This window comes from Miscanthus floridulus, chromosome 3 (assembly GCF_019320115.1).
Source record: "Miscanthus floridulus cultivar M001 chromosome 3, ASM1932011v1, whole genome shotgun sequence".
Classification (NCBI taxonomy): Eukaryota; Viridiplantae; Streptophyta; class Magnoliopsida; order Poales; family Poaceae; genus Miscanthus; species Miscanthus floridulus.
The window spans coordinates 89676955-89692604 of record NC_089582.1 but is presented as its reverse complement, the minus strand read 5'-3'; the positions used below and the strand labels follow the sequence as shown (position 1 = coordinate 89692604).

The window sequence follows — 15650 nt, the reverse complement described above, 5'->3', positions numbered from 1 at the left end:
CTTCATATCGTGGCTCAGCGAAAAAGGGCTACCTTTCTTCAAACTCCTCAAGGCCTCCAAGTGCTTTTCCTTGTCAGAAGAGGCAGACACAGCTTTTGAGCAGCTTAAGTTGTTCCTAACAAAGCCTCCGATCATGAAGGTGCCATGGCCAGATGAAACTCTCCTGATCTATATTGCCACTACTTCTCGTGTCGTTAGCACAACAATTGTGGTCGAATGTGAGGAGGCTGGCACACCTATAAGGTGTAACGTCCGGTATATTTCATCAGTAAGGTTCTTAATGAGCCCAAGACTCGTTATCCTTAGGTCTAGAAGTTGCTATACGTCGTTCTGATTACGTCATGCAAGCTCCGCCACTACTTCAAGTATTACAAGATTGCCGTGGTCACCGAGTTCCCACTAGGGGACATTCTCTGCAACAAAGAGGCCAATGGCTGCATCATCAAGTGGGCTATCGAGCTCGACACTTACTGCATTGAATTCAGAAGCAGGCCTATGATCAAGTCTTAGGCGCTTGCTAATTTTGTCACTGAGTGGACTGAGATCCAAGAGCCCATTGCCACCACCTACCTCAAGCACTGGGTGATGTACTTTGACGGTGCCCTTAACATCAACGGTGCTAGTGTGGGGATTCTGTTCATTACAATGACCAAGGATAAGCTCCGACACGTTCTCTAAATACACTTTTCGGCCTCCAACAACGCCGACGAATATGAAGCATGTCTCCATGGACTCCGTATAGCCATTGAGCTCGGCGTCAAACACCTCATGGTATATGGGGACTCTGCACTGGTCATAAACTAGCTTAACAAAGATTGGTCTTGCTCCAGCAAGAAGATGGATGCATATTGCGCCAAAATTAGGAAGCTTGAAGGGAAGTTCTATGGTATTGAGTACCACCACATGGTACACAATCAAAATTAGCTCGCCGATCACTTGTCCAAGTTAGGCTCCTCTCACGCCATGATTCTGCCAGGGGTATTTGTTCAAGATCTTCTGATGCCATCCATTAAGGAAGAAAAGGAAATTCTAGAAGTTCCCCCACCGAGCAGCTGGTACTTATGGTGCCTTTGCCAGCCATCGATTAGAGGGAACAGTTCATCAAGTACCTCTCCAGCGCTGAAGTACTCGCCGATAAGACTGAAACTGAACGCCTAATTCATCGAAGCAAGCATTACGTGCTAGTGGATGGCAACTTGATGAGGAATAGTGCCAAGGAAGGGATACTGCAAAAATGCATCACCCAAGAAGATGGAGGGAAGTTACTTCTCAAAATTCATTTTGGTTCCTGCGGCAATCACGCGGCCTTGAGAACACTAGTCGGCAAAGCTTTTTGAGCTAGTTTTTATTGGCCCACGGCCATCTTCGATGCAGAAGACCTCGTTCGACATTGTGAAGGATGCTAATTTTTCACCAAACAAATACATGTGCCAGCACAAGAGTTGCTGACCATTCTAGCTTCCTAGCACTTTGCATGCTGGGGACTAGACATGATTGGCCCTTTTAAGCCAGCGCCAGGTGGCTTCCAGTACGTATACATCGCCATTGATAAGTTCTCCAAGTGTATCAAGTATAAACTACTCGTCTTGGCTACTGCAAAGAAAATAGTTGAGCTCTTCAAAGACATCATCCATAGATTTGGTCTCCCGAACAGCATCATCACCGACCTCAGAACTACATTTACTGGCCATCACTTTTGGGACTTCTACAAAGACCGATGCATCTCCATCCTAGAGCCAACGGCTAGGTCGAATGGGCGAACAACATGATTCTTGATGCTCTCAAAAAGACGCTATATCAGAAAGAATAAAAGCATCCGGGCAGATGGCTCAAGGAGCTACCAGCTATAGTCTGCCGATTGCACACTCAAGCTAGTCGTAGCACCGGTGTGTCTCCATATTTCTAGGTCTATGGCTCAGAAGCCATACTACCAGTGGATATTGCCTTCTGAGCACATAGGGTGGAAAATTATGATGAAGAGCAAGCCACAACGGTTCAGACAGAGAACATTAACAGGGCTGAGGAAGAACGCCTAATCACTTGTGTCCGCATAGCCAAATATCTAGAAGGCTTGCGAAGGTACTACAACCGCAACATCAAAGGTTGTTCATTTGCTATCGGCGACCTCGTTCTCCGCAGAAAACAAAAAACTGAAGGGATGCACAAGCTCTACTCCCCCTGGGAAGGGCCTTATGTTGTCAAAGAGGTTACCGGACCAGGGTCTTATCGCTTATGTGACTTAGACATAATCGATGTCCCCAACTCATGGCACATCGAGCACCTCATACGTTTCTATCCTTGAAACGCCCCAGATATGTACTCTCCGCTTTACGATGAATAAAGTTTTGGTCTCTATAACTTGTCTCACTTTTTCTCCATTGTGGTTTAATCTCCGCTTACGGTCGCTGAGCTCTATGCTACTCCATAATGAACTCCAATACAAAACCGCCATAAAATCGCCGAACACGTTTTCTCCAAATCGCTGAACATGTTTTCTCGAAATCGCCAACGTATTTCGCCAAACATGTTTCTCCAAATCACCGAACAATTTGCTCTAAATCTCCAAGATATTTCGCCGATCAGCGAGCAGCATATGTTCTTTTCTGTTCTCTTTGGAGAAGACCCAGTCCCTGATCCCTCCCATCATGTGCCACAGGCTCCGTGCTCTACGTTATGGGTGGTCGGCTGCGGTTCCTTGGTCACGCCTATTCTTCCTACACATCCACGGGCTCCGCGCTTGATGTTATGGACTATGGGCTAGCCAAGGCTGAGAGCTCACCACAGAACTAATTGCTTGGATGCCACTTATATTACGTATATCTACAAGTTATTTTGACAAACGCCAAGCAGCACACATTCCGCTCTATTCTCTCTAGAGAAGACCTAGTCTCTGATCTCTCCCTACATGCGCCACGGGCTCCATGCTTTGTGTTATGGGTGGTTGGCTATGGTTCCTTGGTCATGCCTGTTCCTCCTACACGTGCACGGGCTCCGCGCTCGATGTTATGGACTATGGGCTAGCCGAGGCCATGGGGGTCAATAGCAAACCACCTGCTTGGATGCTACTTATACTATGCATAATTGCGTTATGGTTAAAACTACGAAGATTTTTCGCCAAAATACAAGCAAACTGCATACACATGCCCCTTATAACATTTATCACATACATAAGTGTTTTTTTGCACTTTCACGCGTTCTAACTACACTGTCCAGATATTTCAGATGATAATCTTTGAGCAGATCACCGAGCTTCACCATTGCCGCTTGTTTCACCAAATAGGTCGATGTAGCTGGCTAGCTTTTTCATCGGATCCTCCACCTCATCCTCCTGCTGCTGGGTCTCCGCCTCGCTCAGCCCCTCGATGAATCCAGCCCCTATCGACTGAAGGTCAATGGATTGATAGTGGGACCAAACCACTGCAAGGGCATGAGTAATGCTGGTAACAACGGCGTCATGGTTGAAGCTCTCCCATGCCGTCTTGCACCTTTTGATGATGATGTCTAGGCGTGGCGGCCTACCATCAAGCTGAAGAGCCGCCTCTAGGTCGATGCAGTCGAGCATTGGTTTGACTCTGGCAACTACGGCGTCAAACTTGTCCCTCTAGGTTTGGGCATCCTGCTCCAGCACATCGAATTGTGCCTTGACCCTCCGATGGTAGTCTACAAGCATTACAAAGTTCCATCAAGCAAGGAAACTACTTCAGCATTAACTCCGACCAGTGAGTACTCATTGTTCAACTCCTCGGCTAGTTTGTTTGCTCGCCCTATCTCCATCGCCTTCTCCTCTTGGAGTTGTTCGAGGGCCTGGCGTAGCTGGCCAAGCTCTGTGTTTTGCTCTATAAGCACAACAGTCATTGCTAAAAATATGGCTATTCAACAATACAAAGCACATTTACCAATATACCATACCTGCTTTATGCTCGGATACACTTCGGAGCTGCTCAGATTTCTATTCTAGTTGCGTGGAGGTACTCGCCAGCTCTTTGGTCTTGCACTGAAGTTGCTCGGATGCAGCCGCCAACTGCTCAGATAGGACCCCCTTCTAGTGTTCTTGGTCCCGCGCATTGGACTCAGCAAGGTCTCGCTCGCGCCAGGCCCTCTAGATGTTTCTCTCCATCAGGTTCATCGCCTCTCTGAGTTTTTTGTTCTCTTCAGTGAGGGGTTCCATCCTCTTTATTAGCTGGTGCCATTGCTCGGTAGTCCGAGTTATCCCCTTCAAATGCACAATTATAATGATGAACTTTGATCTCCAACATCAAAGATGAGCACTCCAGATGCAGTACTGACCTCGATTTGTTTCATCACTCTGGCAAGGGCGGTCTTTAATCTCCTCATCTCCCTGGTGGTGTCTTCCTCCTTGATAATCACCACCTTGTCGCCATGCTTGCGGAGGATTTGGATAGATTGGGGTTGAGGTTCAGCACGCTCAATCTCTTCCATCATAGCTCGATGCACCACCGGGGGGCTCCATGGCCGAACAGCGGGGCCGACCATCCCTTGTGATGCCTCAGGTAGCGTTGTCTGCCCTTTGGGCGCCACCTGCTTCACCACCCTAGACTTCGGCGCATCGCCGGCAACTCTAGCCTCTATTCCTGAAGACCCGATGGTTCCCACCATTGCCTTGGGCACTACCACTGATCCGTCCATTGTCAACGCCACTCGTTCATCGTCGCCAAGTTCGCCAGCAGCGGCAGTTGACTCCTCCTCTGGCTGCCGAGCTCTCAGGGACTCTAGGATAGGAGCTACCGGCATTGCCTCCACCATGGGATCAGCCCTTGGTGGTTCGGTAGTCTAGACTATTGGGGTCAGACCCTCCGCACGCTTCGCACTACATCAGATTAGTTCGTCAAGCACCAAAAAGCTAAGAAATAACAACAAAATAACTCCAAGGCAAGGATACTTATGGTTTGGTCTATCGGTACAATTTCTTGAACTAGTGACGCCTACCCAAGCACCTAGGCGTGGCCATGGGGTTGACTTCTATGCTCTGGGGTGGAGGTCCCGTCTCCTCCACTGTTGGCCTCTGCTCCGCCTGTTGCTCTAGGACTTCCTCCGCCTACTGATCGGGGACTCCCATCGCCTACTGCTCGGGGACTTTTTCGCCTTTCTTCACTTGTTCCTCCATGCACGTACTGCATGGAAGCGATTCAGTGTTCGGTGGAGGAGCCACCGAAGTTTCATCGTCATCTAACCACTCGAGCACCGTGGTCCTTTGCGTTCGAGTGGTCTGGTCACCACCAAGCGAGATGCCACCTGGTTTGAGGGGGACCAACGACTGCCATCTTCCTTTTCTTCTAGGCCGGCTCATCTGTCGCTGCCCTCTCCGTTCGACCAGCGTCGGTGCCTCTGAACTCTAACGAAGTGCTGGGTGCATCTTCCTTAGGCTGAGCCAGTGGCCGAGCGTCTACACCCCTCAGCCAATCACCCCCTCAGCATGCTGGAGAAGTACACCACTCTTTCCTGCAAATGGATCTTTGCATAAGTGAATCAGTTCACTGCTCGGCAATGCTTCAGGATTAAGAGTATCGAGAAAAAATAATCAAGATGGTTACCTGAGGAGGCGGATTTGTACAATTGAAGGCCCTTGTTTGCCTTGGCCAGCTGAATGAGGCATTGGGAGCAAATAGCTCTGCGGCCTGCTCTAGGACATTTTTTTTGTCAGCCGCTCCATCCTCTCCTAGGTCCCATCGTCATCACCTCTGTAGTCAAAGCCCGGGTGGGCCCTCTCCTTGCAGGGCTGGACATAGCGCACTATGAAGCTCACCACCACTAGTTCGCCACTAAGTTCCATGCCTTTAATCAGGTCGAGGAGCTCCCTTACTTGTTCTATGTCAGCAATATTTGGTTTCTCCAACCAGCTTTTCTGGTTCTCTGGGATATGGTGGATGTCGCAGCGGATTGCAGTGTGACTCTATTTCATGTAGAACCACTTGGAGTTCCACCCTTTCAGAGAAGTGTTCAGTGGTACATTAATGTACTCACTAGCCATCCCATCCTAGAGCTACAGATATACGCCGCCGACCACCTTGGAATCACCGCTGCCCTTCTTCTTCAACCAGAACAGGTGTCTAAAGAGGTTGAAGTGCGGCAGAACCCCTAGAAACGTCTCATAGAAATGAATAGAGATCGAGATGTGTAATATGGTGTTGGGGTGGAGATTGCACAGACTAATCGTCTAGAACTCTAGCAGATCCCATAGGAAAGGATGAACAGGGAACCCCAACTCACGCTAGAAATAATCCTCAAAGACTACAGCTTCATCAGTGTTAGGCATCGAGAAGGGCTGACCACTGGTTGGCCACCATCCGGCGGTGACGCGGTCAGGAAGCACACCCGCCTCCACCAATCTCTGGAGCTCTGCTTCCCCCACGCGCGATGGCATGCACTCTTCATCATGACTGGCTCTGGCACTTGCCTTCTTTAGGCTCGCCTTCTTTAGGTTCACAGCTCTCCGCTTCGATGCCATCTCTCAGATATGGATGGGGATTGGCGTCGGGAGCGTGCGTGAATGTGAATCTAGAAATGTGAGGGCTGAGAATGAAGACGAAATGGTAAAGTGGCAAAGGTATGAGCACGGGATGTGGTAGCGTAGTTATAAAGCACTTTCCCCACCCTTTCGCATTCGAGGGTTTTTGGGAAACCATTCCCACAATTTGCGCACATCCGAATTCTCTAACGCGGCTTAATGGGCCGTAACCTAGGTTTTCACGCAACCATAGCCCATGTCGCTCATTTATCGCCGCCATTGGTTATCACTCGCTGAATAATTGCCGAATTCTCCACCATTTATTGAGGCTTAGTAACAGTTACTGTACAACCATTACTCCAGTTTTTTCTCCACAGTTGGGTTTTTTAGATGTCTCCATAAATGGCATGGGGACTGGCTGCCTGCTTGGCTGGTCTTTTTACTATTTTTCTATCTTTGACCCTTCTACAAGATTCATTCTTCATCTTCCAGTAGGCTCGGGGACTAAGTGGGCACACTTCACCTTGAGGTGAATGTGCTCTTTCTCATTTAGGGGCTACGTCCGAGGACTGGCTGCCTGCTTGGCTGGTCTTTCACTGTTCTTCTACTTTGGACCCTAGCACCACATGACTGCGTCATCTAGTGTCAGGCTCGGGGACTAAGTGGGCACACTTCACCTTATGGTGAATGTGCTTGATTTATTCTAGAAGACTCCATGCCTCTTGAAGCTGAAGAAGACTATCTCCTTTTCTCATGGTTGGACTCTAAGTGGGCACACTTGGTCTACTGCGAAGAAATTTTTGATTCTGAACTTGAGCTCCTTACACCCTTATGGCAAGCCATGCTTGGGTTATGTTGCTCAGCTATGTTTCACACTGCTCGATGATAGTACATGCTGCTCGGCAACTGCTCACAACTGATCGGCAACTCATCATGTTGTTTGGACCATGAGTTTGACTGCTCGGCTTCATTTGCACCTACTCGGACAAGCTCAAGACAGTGTTGCACAACGGGTACAAGGCACTTGGGGACTAGCTATGGGGGGCATGACCCTGGATACCCATGATAGACCACATGGGCTACACCCCCAGGGGCGGGCCAGCCCACAAGACGAAGCCTTGCGGGGCACAACTCTGCTCGGCGCCTCTCGCAAGACATCTAGAAGATATCCTGAAGATACTACTAGTTCTGTTAGGATATATATGATTCCAAGATTCCTGTAATCAGTTATTACTTTCCGGTTATCTCTCAGATCTAACCGACTTGTAACCCTGCTCCTCGGACTATATAAGGTAGGCAAGGACCCCCTCCAAACTCATGCAATATCATATGATAGCTAATACAAACCAACAAACCATAGGAGTAGGGGTATTACATCATATTGACGGCCTGAACCTATCTAACTCGTGTGTCTCTATTGCCTTCTTGTTCTTGATCTCATGCTCCTCTGCCGATCAATCTACCTTCGTGGGATACCCCTTGGAGGACTATCGATGATATTCTATCGACAGAGGTCTTGGTGCCTATTTATCCCCATCTATGTCAGTTAAGGACTGATTCGCTGCATGTCCTCATGTCAAGTTGAACGCATGCCTAGCACTTAGTTGGCTAGATAAGTCATTCCAACCACGAAGCTGAGTAGCTCAACTTAGGTCAGGACCCGGTAAGTGAAAGTGTGCACACTGGAGGAAGTAAGGATGTGCGGGGAGCTAGTGGCGTGAGTCCAAGGGTAGGCTAAGCTTGAACTTCCTGGTAGACTGGTAGTATCCCTAAGGGTACGGCACTGATTGAACCCATGACTATACCTGAATTGTACCAAAGGTGACCTGACATGACCCTAATGGGGAAGTATGGGTTTGTGTTAGGAATAACTCCCTAGCTGGTTGGAATCGATTTGAGTCGCCGTCTCTCCTGGATAGTGAGAACTTGACAGAGCAGCGGCAACGTAGCATTAATTGATGGAACTTGATGGTTATGATGATGCTCAAATTAATACACTGGATATGGTTACTAATGCTTGTTAGCTTAATCACATGATTTCTCTAGTACAAGTGCTAATCTAGAGATGCTTAATTGAATAGGTATTCAATTTGATGCTAAAGATATTAAATCTCCAAGTTATGTTACTTAAGCTTTTATGCAAAATGTTGTCAAGCTAACTCCACTGATAAAGCCTTGCATACTCCTTGGTGTCACTTTATTTTTGGTTTATGATAGGTAAGTCTAGTTGAGTACACTCGAGTACTCAGGGTTTATCCCACCATGTTGCAGGTGAAGTTCTCGGCCTGCTGAAGATGGTGGCTAATCGTCGTTGGGCTCGGCGACTTTATATAGTGTTCTTATCTATATGCTTTTGTTTGAGGATGTCACGTATGCTAGCAATGTATTTGGAACTTATATTATTGTAATCCGTTGAAAGCTTTGTTGTTTTCACTAATCGGTTTTGAAACCCAAACTTGTATTATTATTTGTTGTGAACTCATTATAAACATTATTTCCACTACAACTCTATGTATATGATGTGTATTTGCTTAATCGTGCGATCTTGGTTGTGATGTTGATTTATCGAGGTCCTTCGTGACACTCGGCGGACTAACGGGTTTATATAAGTGAAAGTATGTGCGCATCAACGTGTTAAACAGGGACAACCATATCTTGATCTTATATAAATTGGACAGTTCTGTCACAGCTGGCATCAGAGCAAGATTAAGCATAATACTGTCATGTACGTAATTTTAAAAAGAAAGTTTTGATTTTAAAAGCCTATTTGTACTAAAACCTTAGCTATAGGCAAATTTATCAAAACTAATTTACAAAACTATGCTAGCGACAACCACTAGTTAAGCCCAATTAAGGACTACTAGGTGGCTAAGTAAACTGATACTAACTATGGGGGATTTACTTAATTGCAATTTTTATTTTGTCCATATGGCGTTCTATTGTATGAATGCCATTCACTTGAGTGGTAATGTATGGATCAATATACCTCTACGCCCAAGGTAAGATGTTGAGTGGCATGACTGCAAGATGTGAGCATGCAGTCTAAGGGGAGAGGTAGCTTTGATACTAAAGTATATATATCCTATATATACGGAGGTATTTAATTGTGGGATAGTTTTGATATGACTGTATATGCATATTTATATGTATGTATGGACGTATGTACATATGGGTAGCTTTAGTACAGAAGTATATATATGTTGGGTATATATATATATATATATGGAAGTATTTAGCTTGCAACTTAGAGACTAGATTTTCATTTCTGTATATATATAATTATGGGGTTGGGCTGAAATGAAATCCTTCTGCAGATATGCTAACCATGAATACATAGATTGAATGTAGCTGATGACTAGCTATATATCGAGAGAGTACGTGTTATGCCACCGACATAGAACATGATTGCCACCTTAGGCTGGCAATTTCGTGAGGATGAATAGGCGAGCATACATCATGATTGTTGCTTGTGCATAAACATGCTCCTCTCACCCTTGTTATATTAATGGATAACTTGTTGTAACCATATGGTCATGTTGTGCATGACCGAAAACTAATTTGCTAAATGTACGTAAAACTTGTTTTAAAGAGGTATCCACCTACTTAGTAAAAATGAAATAAAAGATAATAGTACCTTACCACCATATTTCACATGTTTATGTGTAGTGGTGTTGTTGTAGGTGACTGCTTGTTATGTGTGAGCTTTGTGCTTGGTATTAGTTGCTTAAGCTAATTTGACTGAGTTTCTCAAATGCTTGCTTAAAACCATGATGTATGTGTGGATGCTTTGTTACCTAGGTAGTATCATAGCGTTACCTCTTTTGTCCATGGTGAGCATATGAGTGTTGAAGAGCCTTAACCAGGAACAACACTCAAGTAATGTTAATCTCATGGTTGTCTCCAAGTAGATTCTCCTTGCTTAGGAGTTTGAGCCTGTGTGTGTGATTGTTAGCCCTTGAATGTTTGTGTATCCATGCCTTGCTTGACTCGTGAGCCCAAGCTTAGTACCCTTGAATGCTTGCATGTGTCGTAGATGTCTCACTCCTATGTGGGAGGACCCTGCCAAAAAATCCTTATCGAGCCTCTCTGCTTCTTATCCTAAAGATGGTCTGGTGCAATGCAAATCTCTATCTACCCTGGCTTTGGAACCTTTACCTCACAAATCAAGTCATTGCTTTATCAACTCAATCCCTAGTTAGTGTATCAGCTCTGTCCCTCGAATCTCATTTGTTTTATCTCCAACCCTTTCAAGTCTCTAGATGTTTATCAGTCTTGATCTCATGTTGCTGCTCGGCAAGACCAAATCTCATGTTAATCTTTATCTGGTAATCACCTTGGTGGACACAAGGCATATATGGAAATAAAGCAAGAGTCCCCTACTCAGTTGTCTTTGGCAATTAAGCTATGTTCTCTTGCGCTGTCTTTTGATCTTTGGATCACCTCCTTGTTGACTCCTAACCTTATGCTACCTTTGCTTGCTATCCCTCCTTCGCATGGTGCTTGCTATTATGCAACCATATTTGTGCCACGTGAGAATTCCTATGGGTTGTATGTTCAGTAATGGTGCCACGATTAGCGATCTACGATCCTGCGATGAAACTAAGAGCCCCTGTGGGTGCACACACAAGGCTGTGTTGCTCGGCACACGCTGGTATCTAGGTTTCTAGTCATGATCCATTGTAGAACTGCACCGATGTGTTATTTTCACATGAGCTCTTCCTTGGTTATCTCTCCTTATCTTGTTAGAAGATCAGTATGTCAGACCAGATGCAATTGGACTTCCTTCTGAAGTCGTCTAGAGGATAACCTTTGAAGAACAGGTTACTGACATAAACATTAACAGACTACAAGAGGTGGTAGATAAATGACTCTACTTGACTGTCCCTATAATGACATCGGTCATCTTGTGAGCAACTTATGTCATCCCCGTTGGATCAGGTAGGTACACAACAATTAAAGTTGGACAAGTTATCAGTCGGATGATATATGGACTAGGACATTATGTCCTGTAATAGGTCACCTACTGCTCATGAGCTTTCTATCCAATTTTTTATCTTTATGTGCAAGGTGATCCTACATCAAAAACCAACTTTCTTCAGTGACCCCTTTTCTGCTGACTTCCATGGTGACTGTTTGTTTCACATCAAATACAATTGTTGCCATCAAAAAGAGAGTTTTGGAGCTTTTAAATGTTGAGAGACAACTAATTAGTTATCAATAGGAAAGTTAAGTTATAGCTAGGTAATAACTCTTTGGTAACTACAAAGGCTATGTCTCACAGAACAATGATAAGAGAAGAAACAACAAAGCCGGTCAGCAACGCAAGTGCTGCTCTCTTCTTCAAACCCTATGCTATCAAGTCAATTCCATCTTGGACAATCACATAGATAGTACAATATGTTGTATCAGCTAGGTAAAGAGCTAGAGAGAGCACGTCCTTAGTTGAGGACATCATCACTATGCATCTAGGTGCTGCAAAAGGATTTGTCAAGACTCTATTGGATGAAGCACAAAAGGATAATTAGAAACGGTCCCTTATCTTGTAGGACTGCCCCTCCACATGAAGTATTCATTGTGCCCTACAAAAATAGCCCACCAGTCCAATGCTTGTGCATTGTTGAGCTGGTGCCTAAATCAATAGTTGGAGTTGTACCCTGAGAAGCATGTGAGGAAAACCCTAGCCCCCATCCTGATGTAGACTAGGCCCGATCTTCTGAAAGGTATGATAGCGTCAATTGGTGGAGACTTGACATTCACGATCTAGGCTTCGAACAAAGATTGATTCGGACCCCCGCAACTGCTACACCACTGCTCCGTTGGTTATCAACCACGCGAATGCGATTGACCTCGCCAAGAAGTCTTTCCTACAAGCGAATCAAGAACACAAGCAAGAACGGGATGAACGCAATCTGAAATTGCAAATAAATATGAGGCTTATGAAATCAAGAAGGAGTTCAAGTCTTTATTCGAAAGGACTAATCGCCACAGGCGAACAAGATCAAGAACTGGTGCCCTAGTTCATAGCAAGCGGCCTTGGCGGTGACAGTTGCAGCAAAACGATGTCTGTTTCACGAGGAAATCAAGAACTAAACAAAACCCAAACCCTAAGGAGAGCAATGGCTACTATTTATAGAGTCTTGGGCATCACCCCCTGGACGCGCCCCCTAATGGGCCCAAACACGATACACGGTCCAATGGACCAAAAGACGGTGTCGCAGCACCCTGGTAGATTCTGAATGCTGACTTGTTTCGATGATTCCTGTTGATTCTGAAGGTCTTTTAATGTGAAACCACTTGGATTGGCTTCCTTATCAAATTAGCTTTCCAACCATATATGGATTGTTGAAAATGGAGTCTGGATGCATCTTGGGTGACCAGTTTAAGGCAGACTGGTCTTGGAGCCCAAATCGGACTCGAACTTGAGTTGGACTAGGCTTCCACCATGAAAAAGATGAATTGGACGCCCATGCTGGACCTCCTCCTCTACTTGGCTTGTATGCAATGAAGTAGTGATGTCCTCATCATCCTCCCTTTCTTGAATTGAAGTCATCCTCGACTGAAGTAGATCGTCTCCTCCATTAGATGACAGCAACGATGGTTCCGGAAGAAGACGTTCATCTTGGCGCCCCATCCTTTGCAAAGGCGGCTGCCATGGTGGCTTCCCTATTAGAAATTCATCCTCCTTCTCCTGTAAAAGGTTAGTACCAACAAGAGGCATAGCACTAGGAGTAGGACCAAGCGGACATATAGGCGATGTACAAGTTAGAGCATAACATGGTTCATCATGATCAACAAGAACAGATTTAAGAGCAAATAAAACTTCTTTCATGTTACTTGATGGTTCATTTGTTGGTTTGCTAAAGTCTTTATCATGGCCTTTCTTTTTCTTTTCAGCAAGTTCCTTTTCATATTGCATAATTTCAGCAGGTGATAAAGGAAGTAAAGCAATGGTCTTTCCTTTAAACATAAAAGTATATCCATTTTGCCAACCATGATGTACAACATTATTATCATATTGTCATGGGCAGCCTAACAAAAGTGAACAAGCATGCATAGGCACGACATCAAAATCAGCATAATCATGGTATGACCCGATAGAAAATTGCACACGAGCAAATTGTGTTACCTTTGCCTTACCACTATTGTTGAACCACTGAATATGGTATGAATGTGGAAGAGCACGTGTAGATAAACCAAGAGTCTTGACAAGCTCAGAACTTACCAAGTTATTGCTGCTTCCTCCATCAATTATAGCACGAACACAGAAATTATTGACAATAAAGAACATTTAAAACAAATTATGGCGTTGTAGCTTGTCTACTGGCTCAACTTGTGTACTCAAAACACGCTGAACAAGGATTGATTTATAGTCTACAGTACATGCCACACTATCAATTACCTCATCAGGATCTTCAGCATAATTCGCAAATTTATCTGCATAAAGATCAGTTACAAGTGCAAATTCATTCTCTTCATCACTAGCACTAGCATACCCACCATCATCAGTAGCAATATATGCGCGTTTGCTGGGGCATTCTTTAGCAATATGTCCCATGCCCTTGCAGCAGTGGCACGCAACTTTAGAAGAGCTGCTAGAGGAAGGTGTAGCAGATCCACTAGAAGAAGGTATGATAGGAGAATTCTTCTTTACAGGCGCTGGTGGTGTCTGCACATTAGAAAATTTACTCACCTCGGTTGGACGTGAAGGAATGGATGGAGTCGTAGATGGAGTCATGGATCGCTTAGGTTGTCGTCCTTGTACTTCCCTTTCAGCTTTAATAGCATAATGATATAATTGGGAAAATCTAGTCCATTCTTTATAGTCAAGAACATCCTGTATTTCATGACGTAAACCTCCAAAAAAACTAGAACACTTATCCATGTCATCCTCTTGTATGTTACTATGTGCTAGACCAATTAAAAGCTCCTGATAATATTCCTTAACAGTTTTACTACCTTGATTTAAACATTGTAGTTTTAATCGCAGATCATGCTGATAGTATGGAGGAACAAATCTCGATTTCATTCATCGTTTAAGTACAGTCTAGGTTTGAGGTATTTGAGCATTAGCATTAGCATTATTGCAAATATCATTCCACCAGAAAAGAGCAAAACTAGTAAACTCACTAGTAGCAAGTCTAACTCTATATTCTTTAGGTACTTGATGGGAGCTAAATTTTTTATCTACAACCATCTCCTAATCTAAACATACTTTAGGATCAGCAGAACCAGAAAAAGGAGGTATCTTAAACTTGGTTTTAGAGAAAGGATCATTATTACCTTGGTTGTTACCTCCCATACCGCGTCGGTTAAAGTTCAACCGATTACGGTTACGTGCATCCTCAGCACGTCGTTGAGCTTCAGCTTCAGCCTTCGTGTCACCATCGTCCTCCTCAGAGAGATCATCATCATCATCTTCAGGACGTGGTTTAGGATGTCGTTGTTCAATATCTTCAATCCTCTTGGCCGAATTGGTGATTTGTTGAAGGATCTCATTGAACTTGTCATCAAGAATGACATGAAGCTCATTTTTAGAAACACAATCATTGAAATCTATGGGTGCGTCATTGTTTCCTTTACCACTGCCTCTGGCTTTTCTTGACATGGTTAGTAGAAAGAAAAAGACAACACAAATAGTATTATCCCTACCAACTACTTAGGTTGTGGACAAGGAAAAATAAGGCACTCAACTCTCAAGCGTCTTACCATGGTCTTACAAGTGTTCTAACCAAAGCAACAAGCGGTGCAATCGGTCGGTGACTGTGATACCATTGTAGCTTGAGTGTAACAGTTGCAAGGTGAACCTGTACTTGGTTAGAAGAAAGTGGAGTTTGGATAGGCACAATATAGTAGCAAGGAATAGCAAAAATTCGCAATTGAATAGCAAAGCTGAATAAGTATCCCAAGTACTTGTCTTAGTTGCTGGCCTACTCACGTTACAAGTACTAGATGTATCAAGTGATGTGAACAACAAGAATATGATTAGGAACAAGGTAGAAATTAGCACACGCAAACACAGCTCAAATGGCGCTCTCTATGTGCTCCTCTAGATATTGTTCCACTTTTGCCCCTCTCTTTTTTCTCTATTTTTGGGCTGTTGTTGTTTTTTTGGGATTCTTTGACTTTTTCTTTTTATTTTTTTGATATTTTTTTCTTCACTTAGGAGCATAAAAGAAGTAACCAC

The 15650-nt window shown here is 44.6% G+C and overlaps 1 pseudogene; it reads right to left on the bottom strand.

The window, feature by feature from the left end:
* LOC136546083 (uncharacterized) overlaps positions 1-15650 on the bottom strand; it is a 93286-nt pseudogene that overhangs the window by 37904 nt on the left and 39732 nt on the right.